This window comes from Podarcis muralis, chromosome 8, assembly GCF_964188315.1.
Source record: "Podarcis muralis chromosome 8, rPodMur119.hap1.1, whole genome shotgun sequence".
In the NCBI taxonomy this organism is placed as follows: domain Eukaryota; kingdom Metazoa; phylum Chordata; class Lepidosauria; order Squamata; family Lacertidae; genus Podarcis; species Podarcis muralis.
Window position 1 is genome coordinate 84,833,841 of NC_135662.1, and position 18,754 is coordinate 84,852,594.

The 18,754-nt window shown below is 43.4% G+C and overlaps 1 protein-coding gene across 8 annotated transcripts in view; it reads right to left on the reverse strand.

Annotated features, from left to right (window-relative positions):
• The window catches only part of ENOX1 (ecto-NOX disulfide-thiol exchanger 1), a 273,652-nt gene that overhangs the window by 93,525 nt on the left and 161,373 nt on the right, over window positions 1-18,754 (reverse strand). The window lies entirely within an intron of this gene.

Below are 18,754 nucleotides of genomic sequence, written 5' to 3' on the forward strand. Positions count from 1 at the left end.
TATTTATACCCTGCCCATCTGGCTGAGTTTCCCCAGCCACTCTGGGCGGCTCCCAATAAAATGTTAAAAACAGTACAGCATTAAATATTAAAAACTTCCCTTCAGATGTCTTTGAAAATAGGATAACTGTTTATTTCCTTCACATCTGAAGGGAGGGTGTTCCACAGGGCGGGCGCCACTACCGAGAAGGCCCTCTGCCTGGTTCCCTGTAACCTCACTTCTCGCAATGAGGGAACCGGATCTGGCCCCTGGGCCTTAGTTTGCCTATCCATGCATTAGACCAATGATCATTTGAGGAGGCCATGCAAACCTGAGCAGGACCTGAAGAATCCTCAGTGTGGATGTTGAAGTGGCCCAAACTACAAAACCCCAAACATCACACCTGAGACAACCTTGGTCATAACTGCCAGGGAGACTGATGAGAAGTAGGGTGGGTGGTGCTTTTTATTGCATGAAACTCATTCTTACCCCCCCTCTCTCTCCCTCCCTCCCTCCCTTCTCTCCCCCCCAAACATTACAAAGGTGAAGCAGATGTCTGCTCTACAGCACCAAAAATTATACGACGATGAAACATAAAACAGCAGATATTTTTGAATACTATAAAGGCAACTTCATGAGTCCTTTCTTTGTGTGTGTGTGGGGGGGGGAGGTGTTAGAAAAATGAAACTTGCTTGTTTCTTAAGAAACAATCCTTTCGGATCCTTCTGCTGGCAACACTTTGCAGCAATTTGATACCATCAATTATTCAGAGGCAATGGCGAGTTGTTTGGGCATTCCCAAAAGCTTTCGGATCACAATGCAGCAATATTTAATGGTAACATGAAAAATCCAGGGTTTGGCAGCCTGGGAGTTGTGGCTGAACTAATCAACAACAAGCTTGAAAATAAAAACTATGCCTTGTCCTGAAACCACATGACAGTGTTCTTTCCTATAATGTAGTATCTCTGAAAAGCCTTAGAATACATTTTGGAAGTGAGCATTTGTATTTGTACATTCATATTTTAAAACCTAAGGTTGCTGTTTAAAAAAAGTGGGGGGAAGGACACAAGCCTAACATGAGATCAGCCAAAATAAGCAAGTTAGGATCTGGGAGATTTCTGGCTGAGCCAAAGCTACGATTCTATGTTTATGAACCTTCCTTGATGCCACAAACCTTTCAGGTTTAAAAATGAAACATGACCTTCTCCATTGCAAAGTGAGTCTTCTAGGCAAAATAGTAGCAAGGACTCCATTACACTTGAAAGGACTCAGTGTACATACTTTTTGTTTCCATTAACGCAAACAGATATTCACAAGTCCACTTTTCTTAAGTGACACGCCGCTCACCTAGGACGCGATGCAGCCAAACGCAAACACTTTTCTTGTCCTACTGAATTGCGGGAGATTTGGCAAATGCTAATCTCTCCCTTTGAAACTGATGGGGTACACAACTGTTTAGTTTTGACGGAACTGTATGGCACACCTGTTATCTGAACCCAAGTAAAAAAGTCTCCATTGTCAACAGGTGGTCGCAGCCAGCACTAAGCCTAATTTTCACTGCTTATACCGTATTTTTCGCTCTATAAGACACACTTTTTCCTTTCTAAAAAGTAAGGGGAAATGTGTGTGCGTCTTATGGAGCGAATGCAGGCTGCGCGGCTAAGCCAGAAGCCAGAACAGGGAGAGGGAGCGCTGCGCAGTGCTCCGTCTCGCTATTCTAGCTTCGGGGTTAGCAGCGCAAAGCCTCCGCAGGGCAGCGGGATGCCTTCTGGCTTTTGGATGGCCCCCTGAAGCCTCCGCAGGGCACAGGGATGAAGGCTCCCCATGCCCTGCGGAGGCTTCGCGCAAAGCTAGACCAGCTATCCCAGCGGCTATCCCAGAAGCCAGAACAGCAAGAGGCTATCCCAGAAGCCAGATCCCTCTTGCTGTTCTGGCTTCTGGGATTCAGAATTCCCCCCCCCCTTATTTCCTCCTCCCCCCCAAACTAGGTGCATCCTATCATCTGGTGCGTCCTATAGAGTGAAAAATACGGTAGCTTGCTATGGTATGTGGCTTATTATGGAGCACCCAGCAGCCTAGGACCTAAACTCCTGCTATGGTCCCATGAATACCAGCTGATCAAGGAAACAGAATCCCTTCTAGTCTAGCCATCTTCAGACAGGTGCCGTCCAGATATGATTTTGGACAGCAACTGCCATCACCCCTGGCAATTGGCCATGTTGTGGGAGTTGAAGCAAAGCATCTGGAAGGAAACCAGTTTGGAGACCAAATTGTAGAATTGGGCACACTTGGAGCAAAATTCAGAATGAGCAAGTTTTGATTCTATCTGCTGTTTGGTCTTATTATAAGTTCCACATCTTTCCTTAATTCTTTCCCCATGTTTGCCTTTCTCCATCAATAATTTTTAAAAATGCATCTTGAGTAAGCAGCAAAATAACGAGAGCTGCTTCCTTTTCCTTTGAGTGAGACGTTAACATATGGTGAAATTCTCAGCCTTGCTGGTACTGACAATATATTTTTGTCTCTGGATGTTCCATTCGAAAATAACACACAAAGGAAACCGCCTCGGCTTCCAGATGGTAAATTGTTTTCTTTAGCAACTGTTACTATTTCTTGATGCGAGGACATTTAATTTGGTGTTTCTTGAGAGTTTGGAAAACCTGCATCAATTTAAAGTTTTTGAGTTGAGGTAAAATTCTAGATTACTTCTCCCCAATTATTTGCAGGCGGAGGGGATGCTTTTAATAGATCAAGCAGATATTCCACAGCAACATGATTCAGATATTCCACAGCAACGTGATTCAGTGCTCTGTTTCATCTTTTTCAAGAAGTGGGAAGTGGTGAGCAATCTCTTCAGAAGCAGCCTCTGCTGAGAAATTCTGCTGCAATGTGAAATTATATACATATCTGCTTATTCTTTTAAAAGTTGACAATGAGTGAGAGGCAGCAATTCCTGGCAGAGCTAGTTCTCCCAAGCTTCATCTCTCAGCATCCAACACTATCATCTAAAAAACCACATCCTTCTCCCATCTCCTTGGCTACAGCCAGCCTTTCAACTCAATCCAGCACGAGATGTGCCATGCTCTGCCAGAGGTGAGTACTCCAAGACCAGAGACCCGATGTCAGATTGGAACAAGCCAGAGTCAGAGTAGTGTAATTAATAATAATAATAATAATAATAATAATAATAATAATAATACTTTATTATTTATTATTTATACCCCACCCATGTGGCTGGGCTTCCCCAGCCACTCTGGGCGGCTTCCAAAAAAATAATAATATTAAAATACTGTAATACATCAAATATTAAAAGCTTCCCTAAAGCTTCAGATGTCCCAGAAAGGCAAGTGTCAAGGTTTCAGAGGTGAAAGTGAATGAGCAGATGAGTCAAGAGGCAAACAGCACAGTAAAAGACAAGAGAGAAGGTCAGGTTTCAGAAAGAGGAGCTGGTGAGCAGATGAGCTGGAGGGCAAGCAGTCTAGTCCAAAGGCCAGATTCCAGAAGCAGTGATTAGATGTGGGTGCAAGGTGGTCCTGCCCTCTGCCTGCCCCTCAAAACCGGCACGTCACATGGGACTGGGCCTCAGTGCCGGCAACCTCTCCTCCTCGTCCGCTCTCCAGCAGCCACTATGAGCTGCCCAAGGGAAGAGGCTGGCACCAACGGCCATGGCGAGGCACTGCTCCCTTGCAACTGCCACTGCTGCAGCTCAGAACAAGAACCGAATGTCAGGTGTGCGTGCAGGAGCCAGGCCCTGTGACCAATAGGACTTTGCAGGACTGGGGCCTTCCTAAGTTTGTTCTGAAGAGGCAAGGCGCGGCCTCACAGGTGAGGCGTATTGGTAACTCACAGCACCTGGAGGCAAGAGCTGGGAAGGGAAATAAGGTCAGCATTTCCCTTCGGCTCTTTGGCAGAACAACACGCTTCCTGCTTTGCTACATTTGGCTTCTAGCTTCCTGATCCTTGAACCTCGGCTTCTTGACTCACTCCTTCTTGAGCCTCGGACCTTTGACTTCTTGACTCCTTGCTTCTTGATCCTCGGACCCCTGACTTCGTGACTCCCGGCTCTCTGACCCTCGGACTCTTGGCTTCCGGACCCTCGTTCCTGCTCCCACCCCGCCATCTTGCCCCCAGTCCTGACGTCCCCTGCCGGGACTTCGATTGCCCGTGAACCAGACCGTGACACCGACTCATCCTGTTCCCTGAGCTTTGTGGTGGCAGCACTGGCAGAGGAAATAGGGACGTCCCATGATAAAATTAGAAGCTGGGATAGCATTAGTAAATCCAGGACTGTCCCTGGAAAATAAGGACACTTGGAGGGTATGTGTTAAGCCAGCTGGTGAAGCTTATAAACCTGCCCAGGTGGTATCTCTAGGTGATACATTGCTGCCTTAGTGGTACACAAGTATGGCACTGGAACTTAATTTAAGGAAAATCTTCTACATTCACCAAGCAAATGAGCTCTTTGCTTCTGCAGGAAACACCGTTCACTTGAATGACTTCAGAAGGGCAGAAACATGAATTCCACACGTGATCTTTTATGTGTTGGGCCTAATCAATGGCTGCTGGAGAAGGACTTGACATGGATGCAGCAATTTCACAGCAGTGAATCTGGAAACCCAAATTCTAGACTCAAGACCACCTCTCCAGGCTCATTTAGAAAGCGTACCAGGAGAATCCCCAAACCATCGCTAGCATTCAACACAAGGAACACACAATTAAGACTCAGTTGCCACCTCAGATTCCTCTTCATCTCCCAGACTGGTGTTGACCAAATCTCCAACTTGGAAGGACTTCAGCCAACACTGGCCAGCTCACAAGCAAAGTGAGGCATTTGAGAACCAAGAGGAGAAGGCCTCTTGTAGGCAAGGAAGGACCCACAGAAGAAAGAAGTTACTTCACCACCTTAACAAACTTGGCCTGGGAATGTACATATTCTACATTGTTCACACACAAAAGATTTTTTTATTTGCATAGATATAGAAAAACTGATAAATATCTATAAAAATGAGAAATGGCTCACTCAAAGTTCATTTTTAGGTTCTGCAATGGGATTTAAAAGTAAGCCATACAGCAGAAAAATCACCTCTTTAAAATGCAGCAGTTAGATGTTCCAACAACAAATGGTTTCATTATTCATTATTCACAGAAGGAAAATCTTTTACCTTTAAAACAGAACAGCATATTTTGAAGAACACAGCTGTGATGCTAGGTTTAAAATATGTTTAGCTCTCTGTCAGTAACTGCTAAATCCAGACTTCGGGCTCCTCCAGACAACCTATTTATTGAGCAGTCCTCCTGATTTGCTCACTCAAAGCATACATGGAGGTTAAATTATATTCAGACTTTATTGAGCATTAATTCTATCTTTTTTGTGTGGGGAGGTTATACATCAATGAGCATTCATCCTGATTGGATTGCAGCATGTTGATACATCTTCTACTTAATTATTTCTTCGATGTACAAAACTGCTGTTAGAATGTTCCTCTTTTCTTTCATTTTGGTAACCTCCCTACTTGTCTGTCTTCATCATCCCCCACGACTTCAACGCATAATAATTTGATATAACAAGTATTATTTGTCATCCCGTTGGTTCTGAAACTTTTATATATGATTCACTTTGACAGTGATTTCAATAACGTGCTGATTTTATGAGCAACAAAAAACTATTAGCCACTTTAATGGGGCAGGTTTTTTTTTTAAGATTTCTTAATAATTTTTATTAGTTTTCAATTACAATCCAATAGTAGCCTCATTATAACAATACCAATTTATAATACAATTACTAATACCATTTTTATATAAAAAAAGATTAAACCAAATTATGTCAGAGGTTTCATTTGGCAGACAATTCTTTTAAAGAAAAATGTATTTGTGTCACTTATGAGTATTGTCATATTTGTCTTGTTGCATAAGGATGCCTTTTAAATTTATTTGTAATAATAATAAAAATGCTTCAATAAGTCTTATTTGCATTTAAAATATTAAAGACTTATTTCCCAGATGCTCTAAGTGGCTCAGAATGGATAATTAGCATATTTATAGGAAGACAGGACAGAAATCTTTGAAATATTTAATAAAAACTATATCAATAAAATACAATTTTAAACAGCAAAATTAATCCCTAAACAAAGAAGAAGAAGGCCCGATCTATACACAGCAAGATAAGTAAACAGTATCTACTGACTTTCAGCTTTTTAACCAGACAGGCCAAAAGCTGGCCAGAGAATGCAATGTTGCAACCCTTTCTAACAGAGTTGGACCACACATTGGAAGTAAGATAATTAATGTGCAGGATCACAGCTGCTTTGTTCCGCCCTGGACTTGACTTGGCATGGTGAAGCACTCTCCTCTCTAACCCTGAACATAGCTGTCAACTTACAGATTTGAAAATAAGGGACCAGCAGCCTCAAAAATAAGGGACCAGCAGCCAAAATAAGGGATTTTCCAACCACAGGTATGTTCAACTTCTGAGCCCCTCCAAGCCAAAGGCAGAAAGCCCAGCCAGCAGCCAAACGAAGCCTCAAGCGGTGGTTCCCACAGTGCGGCAACCCGGCAAAGGGGATGCAGCAAGGAAAACCACTGTAACCTCTCCGCTGGGAAGCGCTGAGCAAAGGCGAGTCCCCAGGCAACGCAGCCGATTTGATTGGCACAAGGCATGCAAGCTCCACCCCCCAGTCATTCTTAGACTCCTTATTGGGTGAGCAACGCAGCCAAGCAACACAGTTGGAGCCTCCTTCCTCCCTGGCCGGCAGGGAGGGAGGGAGAGGAGCTGCTTCCTTTGAAACCCGGGAAATTTAAGGGACATCATCAATAAGGGACAGCAGCAGGACACAGAGCTGGGATAAGGGAGTTTCCCACCAAATAAGGGACGGTTGACAGCTATGACCCTGAGCTGTAGTCAACAGTAGACCTTGGCTTCTTTCAAGTTTAATTGCAGTAGGGGCCATTTCGGGCTGTGACATCTGAAATCTACGCTGTAATATAACCAACAGAAGGTTGCTTTGAAGCCTAATTGAGGCACAGGGACATTTTCAAAGAACTCACCCTCCCCTGCTGTGACCTCCTCCTGAAATTGTGTTCCCCCCCCACAATTAGACTTGAAAGGGGCTTCTTTTGAGCCTAATTTGACCTGGGGGGGGAGAGACCCAGGACCCCACAGGTACCAGGGAAGGCCTCTGCAGGTGTAGGTTTGCTCCCAGTGGCAATCTATGTTCTGGAAGTTGACCAATATATATTTAACATGAATTGTGCCCGTATAAGGAATCACCGTTTAGGGTTTTCAGAGGGGTAGGGTTTCAACATTTCGTCAATTTAATACCACTGTTACATATATACATATAAATATACATATACATATAAACGTACTACATTTTTACCTAAGGATTTGTTACATTTTAAGAGTTTCCAATTTTTTGTGTTCACAATAAATGCAAAAATGGTTGCCATTTTGAATTTATGGTAATCAAAACTAAGCTGATCTTATTAGCACAATTACAAAAAGAAAAGAAAAGAAAAGGGTAGTTTGAAAACAAGAATAGGAATAAAATAAAGCATATATGAAGGTGTGAGACAGAAACAGAAGTGTGTGACTGAAGTGTTTCATTATTTGAAACACTTAAAACTACATATATTCCACCAAGCTGGAATATATTTCTCCAAAATACTGCCTGAGGTTCATCATGGCACTTTCCTGAATTCTGCATGTAAAAGACTTAAAGTATATGTCAGTAAGATGATGAACCCAAGTATTGTGAAAAATCATCACAATGACAAAATCTGCAACCAATTTGCAGCTCTCCACTAGAGTGTACAATTTTTAGCCTGCTCTCTTATTTCCTTAATGTCCTAAAGGGTTAACAATTAGAAACCTCACATATGAGTTAAATTCACAATGGGAGCATAAAACTGTTGACGATGGGTGTTATCTTCTTTATTCCAAGATAGAGAACTTCAATTTACAAAACAAAACGTAAGTATAAAGGAAAATCATAGAAAAGGAAGATAGAAAAGGAATTAATGGAAAAAAATAAGAAGGGCTGCCAATTCTCTGTCTGCCAATTATGTATGTAACAATTATTCAAAATGTTCAGAATATGCACTCCAAGATAACATCTGGCTATACTATTGTCCAGCTCTTTCTTCATCTGCTAGACGAAGGTTTTTCAATCTTCATTCCCAGTCCTCTCGCATCTACCTTCCCCCCCAAAAAAGTCCAAAAGAAGCTCTTCATTTTTTATTATCATTAAATGTCAATCATAGTTCTTATATGACCCAGTATTATGGATTTCTCTACAAGGGTTCCAACAAATCCCAACAGTGTGGTAGTCCATAATTGTTATATCTTCACACCCAATTCCATATACTCCAGTCCCATTTCTCGTTGGCCATTATACTGTATCCTGATGAATGTCTTCTTCTGAGCATAAGAGGTTAATCCATGATGCCCGCTTATCTCAAAAGGGAGCTTTGACAATCAATATTTATGCCTTGGTTGCTATTGATCACTGCGTAATTATTTCCGCTGACAGAAGTGTCAGCGGTCAATGACTAATCCACTGTCTTCCTCCCCGGAAGTTCCCGGGATGTTGTTGTTTTTGTTTATTACTACTTTATATATTTTTGTGTTTTTCTATTGTTATCCGCCCCGTGATCCTTGGAGGAAGGATAGGTGTACAGTAATTTAATAAATAATAATATTAACATTAATAAATAATGCAACCAAGAATTCTATTTTCATAGAGGTGAAAATAATAAGTTCCCCTATAATAAGTTCCCCTATTGCTAGAACAGGACTTCTATGTCCCTGCTATCATTCATTCATTCGTAAACAAATAATAAATAATAAAATTTCTGAGCAAGGTTTCACACAGGTAACATCAGTGTCTTAACAGACTGTGCTTCCTTCAGCACTCGAGTCTTTGAAATGGAACTGAGAGAAAGCACAGACAGACATACACACCCACCCAGCAAATGTCTTTTTTAGTACAGAGCTCAGAATTTGATTCTATTTTCTGCACTTAGCAACCAATGAGCTGAGTAAATGTACTCCTCTTGCCACAGGGGTGAGGGGTGGGCGGAGAGTAGTGTAGTAGTTTGAGGGAATCCTGGAGCAAACGGTTTGGCCACCAGGGTCTCTGCAAGAGCGACAAAAAGGTTTGCAATGAAGATTCTAGCTAGAACTGCCCAACTGACTTCTCTTTTGTTGCGTGTCGAGGTCCCCAGGTCCATGCCAATAACTCACACATCACACAGAATTTTTTGTTTAAGATTTTTGGCATAATTTTGGCCACAACTTTATTAAAATACAAATTTGTGAGTGGTTGCTTAGGCATTGGTTGCGACTATCTGCCCCCACTGTGGGGGACAGACTAACATTCCGCACGATGCGAAAGTCAGAATAGGGGAATACACTTGGGGTAGCGACGGAGCAGGGAACCTGCCCTCAGCCCAAATGCAACCAGGAGATCATTGCTATGGCCCAAGCCCCCTTGACAGAGTGGACAAGCAATAGTTAGCCCCCAATTCCTTTAACGGAATCCCTTGGAGCAGCAGCATTAGAGGGGCAGGCACAGCCAATCCATGCCCCTCAACCAACCAAACCATAAACCAATGCCTAACTGCGAACCTTACAAGTTGTGACGATTTGCTACGCAGTAGGCAAAAACCAAATGGCCCCAGCCAATCAGCCAGATGGACAAAATTCCTACCAGGCCCCCGCTCCAAAGCAGACGACCCCATGACAGGCATAGCAAGGTCAATGCAAACAACCCTAATTCTAGGGAGGTGGGGACGTGCAATCCGATGCACGGGCGAAAAGAGGAAGCCCTAGCCCCGTGCAAGGAGTTTTAGTATTTCTGGCTGTCAATCAATAAATGGCAACATTAACTTCTTCCCAACAACAAGGGAAGCCCCAATCGCATCACTGGCCAACGATCAATTAGCCAGCCCCCCAACTTTGGAGTGTCCTGGCGGCCCCCACCGCAACATGTGCTCTCCATGAAGGAGAATACGCTTTACTTAAACAGCAGAAGATACTAGCTAGAACTGCCCAACTGACTTCTCTTTCGTTACTTAAACAGCAGCGAGACATAACAGGCTCCTTTCGAACGAGAGAAAAGGGTTCAAACGCTGTTTGGTGTGCTGTGGCAGATGGGCTCTGCTGCTTCCAAGATAACAGTAAAGAAAACCCCCCAAGAGACATACCAAAAACCCTTGAGCATTGCTAGAGTGCCTCCTGGCTGCTATTAAATCAGAGTATCTGCTTGCTCTTTTGTGGTTTTAAACTTCATATTTGTATAAATAGCAAGTTGGTTTCTTCCATCTTGGGAAGAGGTTAAAGAGCCAGCACATGCTTTTTAAAAACCAGTTCTTTTGATTACGAAAAACCAAACAAAGTTTTGCTTTTCATACTGTGGCTGTGACACCCAAAAACACATGTTCTCCTCAGCTCTGTAGAGTGGATCTGCACTCCAAGAAGAGTCAAACAAAGGATAGCCATTTCCCAACTGTAAACGGATTACAAGTGAAATAAAAATGCTTTGGAGGGTTCCTTTTGTTCCTCACATAATGTATACAAATGAGTGGAAGGCCAAACAAAAACTCACATGACATTGCTGAAACAGAATTAGAAGGACAGGAAACAAGGGTAACATCATTAGAGTTAAAAGGATTTGATGATTTCGCACCAGTGAAGCACGTGTGCGCCATTTGTTGCAAGTATATAAGGATATTTGCTTATGGGGAAAAAGCCATTTTCAAGCAAAAAACAAGCAGGAAACCATGTGGATAATCTAGGAGCAACGACGTCTCAGCAGTTTTCACTAGGACAGATTTGGGAGAGTGGTTGATATAATCCAAATTGGGTTTCAGCTGCTGTTAGGTTAGAAGACTTTCCTCATGGAAATTGCTATCGAAAAACACTTGTCAGCACCTGCTTTTCGACACAAATTATTAAACTAGCTTCGCAACAAAACCATCATAATATATCTCCAAAAGACCTATAGTGTTGGGCTACAGCAGACCTCTCTAGAGAAGACCTGTGGGCACCACAAAGAAGTTCCTTCTTTGCCTTCTTCTCTTTGGCTTTACTGTTATGTACTGAAGTTCTCACCCTGGGCCAGCAGGGGATACTGTAGATAGTTCAGGTCCACATATGCAAATAAGGGATCGAAAGTGACGTCTAGTGATTGGATACTTACAGAAAGTTGTTACAGTTACGTTGTGCTGGAGTTTTATATAAGCAGGCTGGCTGAACCCTTCAGATCAGTTCTGTTCTGGCCTCTGAATAAACAAGAGCTGTTTGAAGAATCGCTGTGTCGTCTGATATGTTCACCCACAACTTAACACTTACCAATGATGTGCTCAAATCAACCTCAGCAGGTAAAGCTGGTCTACTTCTGCTCAAGCAAACACAAAGCGAAGCTGCTTACAGACCTTCCATCTGCATCATGGGGAATGCCAGCAATGGGGAGGGGCATGGCATGGAAGAGAACATGGAGGGCAGGATTTGGGTGTCTACCCTTGCCAGGGCCGGATTTAGGTTTGATGAGGCCCAAACTACTGAAGGTAATGGGGCCCTTTATATGTCCAGCTGTCCTTTGTCAACAACAAATTGCCGCTGTTTTCTGTGTTGAATATATGCTATATGGGAATTTATGGACCTCATCGGTATCTAAAGCCATTTGCACGTGTTGCCATGCAACCAGTCCCTGCAAAATGTAGGCACCCTATATAAAGAAATGAGCAAACCAGCGATGTTTTAGGGAGCAGGCTAGCAGGCGGGGCCCATTACTTACACCAAAGGAGCCTACACAACACAAAACACTGTTGCTGTATGTTGGTTTTATTTTATTTGTTTTTTTATCTTATATTTTGGAAATGCACATCCAGTGTTTTTCCCCCTTTAATTTTTTTGGGGGCCCCCAAGAGAGTGGGGACTGAAACTATAGCTTGTTTAGCTTATACGTAAGTCTGGCACTGACCACACTTTGTTCATGTGTTCAGCTGAATGCCTGAAGCCTAAGGAAATAAATCTTAATATTTAACAAAAAGGCGCGTCAAATATTTTTTATTACTTCAATAATTCACAGAATTGCAGATTTGTAAGGGGACTTGAGAGTCATCTAGTCCAACCCCATGCAATGCAGAAATGCTAAAACATCCATGGCAGATGGCCACCTGCCAGAAAATGTTTCAGCCACTGAAGTTAATTTAGAACAACAACATCAAACTGTGTGTAAGCTAGGGTTGTAGCTAACACTAGTCCTACTCAGAGTACACACACAGAAATTAAAAGGTAATAGGTAACTTAGGCTCATTAATCTCCATTTAATAAAACTTAGTCTATGCAACCCTAATTTTAGGCACAATATACTGATCAGCGTTTAATAGTTCTAAGAACTACATCATTAAGGAACTATGCGTTGTATAAATCATATTCTAGCATTAAACTGCATACACTGTTCGACAGTGGAATTTGCTGCCAAGGAGTGTGGTGGAGTCTCCTTCTTTGGAGGTCTTTAAGCAGAGGCTTGACAACCATATGTCAGGAGTGCTCTGATGGTGTTTCCTGCTTGGCAGGGGGTTGGACTCGATGGCCCTTGTGGTCTCTTCCAACTCTATGATTCTAGGATTCTAGGATTCTATGACTACTAAATGTGTGGCAACTTCAGAGGGTACGTTACATAAAGAAGAAAGCAACCGGCAGAGCAAATAGCAAAAGAGATTCTATACAATCGGAAACTTTGCTACCATTTAAAACCTTGACATTTGCTTAGATGTAAAATCCAATTTTACAGCACTAATAAATAAGGAATTATATAGGGTACTTTGAGTCCTGGAAGGCTAGCAGTGCTGGAAATTGATTCGCCATCAAGGCCAAGCAAACTATGTCTCAAGAGTGCTATAGAAAAACAAACCAGAAGTTGCACGCCATTTTAAAGCCTTTCCATTGTTCAGAGAGTTTCCCTTGTAGGCTATAAAGTGACCAAGCTACTGCTGCATCGACAGAGGCTGGCAGACAAAAACTTTAAATGTACATCCAAATGGGTGGAAATCATGTAACACAGAAGAATTATCCCCTAATACGTGATCATACAGGGCAGGCAGCGGTTCCTTTTAATGACTATTTATGGATGAAGTGGGGATTTTAATCCTCATTGCGAATTATGACTACAGAAGAAGTGACAGCCATCATTCCAGACATTACGTATGTGGTGCTAGAGTTTATTTTGTCCTATAAAATTGATTTTAATGGATCTACTCAGAGTATGGCTTAGCTGGGTATCATGATATGGGCACAATTTTACACCACCATTATGTTGTTATGGAACCAGGTGATCAGCTGCAATAAACACTTCCAAAACCCTTCTGGCTGAATGGCTTTTTAAGGATTTGAGTCTGCATGTGTGTGGCATGAAGGGTTCAAACACACCAATTTTTCTCTAAAGGGGTCTTTGTTTGCCTCATCCTCTAATTCTTGAAGACTTAGTTTGGATAGAACACCAGACCATGTTTGGAACTTCAGGAACATGCCTTTTGCTACACTCGAGTAGGACCCTGACAGAGACACATGCCCAACTGGCATGTTCCCTCCCTCCCTCCTGGTCGATCGTTCGGGAGCTTCAAAAGCTTTCTTCAGCCTGAACATCACAGCGACCAATGCCAACAGACACCGGCACACTTAGGGATCCGCAGAGTTTGCGCATCATGCGTAACAGACCTCAGCAACTCAGCATTTTGGCTAATCTACTTTATTTACATATAAACACAAACGGAGCACTGCAACATGGCTCCCTCTCTCTCTAGCATCAGACAGCAAAGAGAAAAAGAACAAAGGACACTAGTCCCACTTCACGGAACACAGTACCACAAACATCCTGCCTCCATCACTTCCCACTCTGTGGAGTCAGAACATATACCGTCATGTGACAGACAACAATCCCATGACTGCAATCATGGGGCAGGAATTCTAACATTGCTTGTGCCTCTCAACATTTCACCACACACCCTGTTTCAGTTACTTACTTCTGCCTTAGCTGCCCCATTTCCTGTGCTTTTAACTTGATATTATTTTAGTAGTTTTTAGGTCGACAAATAGAATAGTATCCAGGGAGAAAACGTTCAAGTGAGCTCTCACCTGAAGTCATGGGCGTAGTCAAGGGGGGGGCAAGGAGGGGTAGCTCCCCCCCAATAAATAAAAATCCCCCCCCAAAAGGCCTGCCACCCCTAACAAAAATCCTGGCTACACCCATGCCTGAAGTGGTTCTGACCAGAAACAAATTTATCGACTCATCGAGAACTAGACAATTGCACAAACTAACCCACTGTCTACAATTAACTAGCAATAAATCCCAGACCCAGGGTCAAGAATTTCAATATCATGAAACATTAATTTTTGAATGGGACATGTATTATAATCACCACACCGTGCTCACTTCTGGATTGTTACTTTCAAAATATAGCACTTAAATTATTACTGAATCAAACATCCTGAACCGAAAAAAATTAGGGGCTGAGTCTAATAAAGACATGGTTCTCGCAGAACGACTTGTGTTTGCACAAGACAACTTCCCATTCTCTTCTCCTCACATTCTCCCTGCAAACATCAAACTTTGGAGGGTTGGGGGAAACCCTAGGACAGATTTGGGGGTGTGCAAGGGCAGGAGAACTTCCGCCACACAAATGAAAGTCATTCTGCGAGTGCAACGAATTAATTGGATACAACCCTAAAAGACCAGTAAATACGATTTCAGAAGTCCATTCTTTCTCAGATAGGTTGAACAGCCTGACCACTGCAGTCCATGCATCGGGAACCCCAAGCCATAGCTGTCAACTTACAGATTTGAAAATAAGGGACCAGCAGCCTCAAAAATAAGGGACCAGCAGCCAAAATAAGGGATTTTAGTCAACCAGCTCCCGAGCCAACGGCAGAAAGCCCAGTCAGCCCAGCAGCCAAACGAAGCCTCAAGTGGTGGTTCCCACAGCGCAGCAAACCGGCAAAGGGGGTGCAGCAAGGAAAACCATTGTCACCTCTCCGCTGGGAAGCGCTGAGCAAAGGCGAGTCCCCAGACAATGCGGCCGATTTGATTGGCACAAGGCATGCAAGCTCCACCCCCCAGTCGTTCTTAGACTCCTTATTGGGTGAGCAACGCAGCCAAGCAACACAGTTGGAGCCTCCCTCCTCCCTGGCAGCAGGGAGGGAGGGAGAGGAGCTGCTTCCTTTGAAACCCAGGAAATTTAAGGAGCATCATCAATAAGGGACAGCAGCGGGACACAGCGCTGGGATAAGGGAGTTTCCCGCCAAATAAGGGACAGTTGACAGCTATGCCCCAAGCTTCGATTACTGCCCTTGGACCTGGTTCAGAGGCTCCAGTTGATGCAGAATGCTGATGGGGGCTGGCAAAGTGTGACACAACAGTTAAAACTTTTGTACCGGCTGCTCATCTAATACCAAGTCAGGTTCCAGGTCTTTGTATTAATAGACAAATCTTAGGTCCAGGGTACCTTAGGGAACACCTGAACCATTATATCTCGGCTCAAATGTGGAGGTCATCTGCAGAAGCATGGTTGCTCATCTTTCAAGATGGCAAGACTCATACGACAGGAACAAGAAACTAAGCTACTTTCCATTATATCTGGTTATATTAACATTTTTCTATATGAGCAACACTCAGTCTCTCCTCACTTTAGTGCTTGTATAAACTATTATTGTTTGCATCTGAACTATGCCTTTGGGTTGTGGGAGGGGAGGAGGAGTGGGTGTTCAGTTTGTAATTTTCTTTTCAATAAAAAAGTAAAAGAAACTGAGCCTTTAGTGCCATTGGCCCAATCCTGTCATTGGCCCAATCTGCCAACAGAGATTCATCAGGCACCTTCTGTTTGAATCTTTAAGCGCCTGTTGAAAACCTTTCTGTGGTACCAATGAAGAAAATATCCTTCTGTAATAGTTGATCTCTGTTCTTAATTTTTTATATCATTTTTATTGTAGGGTTTTATGTATGATTGTTGTAAACAGCTCTGATATCTTTTATGAACAGCAATACGCAGCTATTTTATAAATAAATAACAATAATTCCAGAGCAACAAATCCAAGCAACTGTTAAAGCAGAATCTTGGAAGCAACCCATTGAATGACTTTGAAAATATTTCCTTCTCTGGTCTCACCCTCTGGCTATATCAGTCTACTCTTAAAAATAAACGTTCTTCTTATGCATCGACTTGTTTGAATTTAAGTCTAAGCTAAACCATAGCTTAGCAAGAACAATCAACTGTGTGGACTTCTGGATAAGAGATTGTAATTCTGGATTTCTGGGTAAGAGATGTAAGTAATGGATTTCTGGGTAAGTAATGATGAAAATGATGATGATTTTATTATTTATACCCCACCCATCTGGCTGGGTTTCCCCAGCAATTCTGTTCTGCCTTGGTTCCGACCACACTTGGAAAGTTGTGTCCTGTTCTGGGCACCGCAATTTAAGAAAGATGTTGACAAGCTGGAACATGTGCAGAGGAGGGCAACTAAAAGATGACCAAGGCTCTGGAATCTAAGCCTCATCAGGAACAGTTGAGGGAGTTGGGTATGTTTAGCCTGGAGAAGAGGAGACTGAGAGGAGATAGGATAACCATCTTCAAATATCTCTAGGGCTGCCACATGGTAGAGGGAGCAAGCTTGTTTTCTCCTGCTCCAAAGGCTAGAAGGGAGATTTCGACTAAACATCAGGACGTACTTTCTGACAGTAAGAGCTGTTTGACAGTCGTACGGAGCCCCCGGTCGTTTCACGGACTATTGACCCGTACACCACTAATCCCCTGCCACCAACCAGGTTCTCCCCGGTAAAACACTTAGTCTCAGTCTGGTTCTCAAGTTAACAACAAAGATTGTAGTTTATTGCAAACACAAATAAACTTTAAATGCATTCGAAACGCTGTTACCCTTTACCCTCTTAGCCTTATTTTATCCTGTCTCTAACACTTCTACCTCCCCTCACACAAGAACCACCTGCACTAACCGTCTCTCTATTTCCATCTGTCTTCCAACTGCTTTTTCCCAACTGTTTAAACCTCTGGCTAAGCCTTTTTTAAAACAGGTAGGCTCCACCTCTGGGTTTTTCTATTGGTCTACCTACGCCAGTGTGGTGTAGTGGTTAAGAGCGGTAGACTCCTAGTCTGGGGAACCGGGTTCGATTCCCCGCTCCTCCACCTGCAGCTGCTGGGTGACCTTGGGCCAGTCACACTTCTCTGAAGTCTCTCAGCCCCACTCACCTCACAGAGTGTTTGTTGTGGGGGAGGAAGGGAAAGGAGAATGTGAGCCGCTTTGAGACTCCTGAAGGGGAGTGAAAGGCGGGATATCAAATCCAAAACTCTTCTATTAACCCTTTCTCTCCCCCTGTACAGACATTTCCAAAAGAACGGGCAAACGCCACAACAGTGGAACGGTCTTCCTTGGGAGGTTGTGGACTCTCCTTTATTGGAGGTTTCTAAGCAGAGTGGCACTGTGGGTTAAACCACAGAGCCTAGGATTTGCTGATCAGAAGGTCAGTGGTTCAAATTCCCGCGACGGGGTGAGCTCCCGTTGCTTGGTCCCTGCTCCTGCCAACCTAGCAGTTCAAAGCATGTCAAAGTGCAAGTAGATCAATAGGTCTGGCGGGAAGGTAAACTGCGTTTCCGTGTGCTGCTCTGGTTCACCAGAAGCGGCTTAGTCATGCTGGCCACATGACCTGGAAGCTGTCTGCGGACAAACGCCCTCGGCCTATAGAGCGAGATGAGCGCCGCAACCCCAGAGTCAGTCACGACTGGACCTAATGGTCAGGGGTCCCTTCACCTTTTACCTTAAGCAGAGGTTGGATGGCCATCAGCAGTAGGTGACCCCATCACTACAATTTTATGATTCTATGAAAGTGTAAGACAGGAGTGTTTCCCCAGGCCTGGTACCCAAGAGCTTTGTAACTTGGAGATGCTAGGGGAACAAGAACCTGATCTTCTCATTCTTCTCCCAGTGAACCCAAACCCATTCATAAGCAGTCAGAGAGCCAGAAATGAAAACCTTCCTTCTGATTGTTCCCCAATCTCTGCCCTTTACTGGAAACTCAAAAGCACTTCACAGCTGAAGACATGGAGTCTGGGGATGTTAAAGAGCCAAGTTGCATTGCAGTAAATGCACGAAGTATAAAGGGGAGGTGTGCAGTGCCAAGTACAGGAATGTGTGCAGGGAGAGAGGTGAGTGCTGCAGGACCCCATCATGGGACGGCTCTAGGTCGAGAGATTTCAACCTCCCTGGTATTTCCTGCAGAAGACACTAGTGGAATGTCAAGCTACAGAGGCTACCCATGTGAAAAAGGTCTCAGTGAAGAGTGAATAAGAAAAGGGTTTCTTTCTCAGGTCCACTCACCTGATGGTGTAGGCAGGTATCTGGGATTCAGATTTTTATAACGTCTCTATTTATAGCTGTACTTTCTTGTGTCAGCCTAACAATGATCATCCTCTCTCTGCAGAAGCTTTTAGCCAATTTCCCATGCTGCTCCTTGGCAGAATATTAGCAAAGGCTTCCATGTGGGGGTGGGGAGATAGCTTTTAAAAATGTTAAATATATCTGTTATGAGGCTTCTCTTTCGGATTCAATGCAGAGCAGGTCTTAGAGATTATTTGGAGGCTTTAAAGATTCAAATTTCCCCAAGGGCTTTTGTCAGCTTCCACCAACTTTAAGATGTCTCGTGGATTAGATGGCTGTTAATACCAAGAGATTAAACACTTTCTTCACAATATTAAGAAAGGGAAC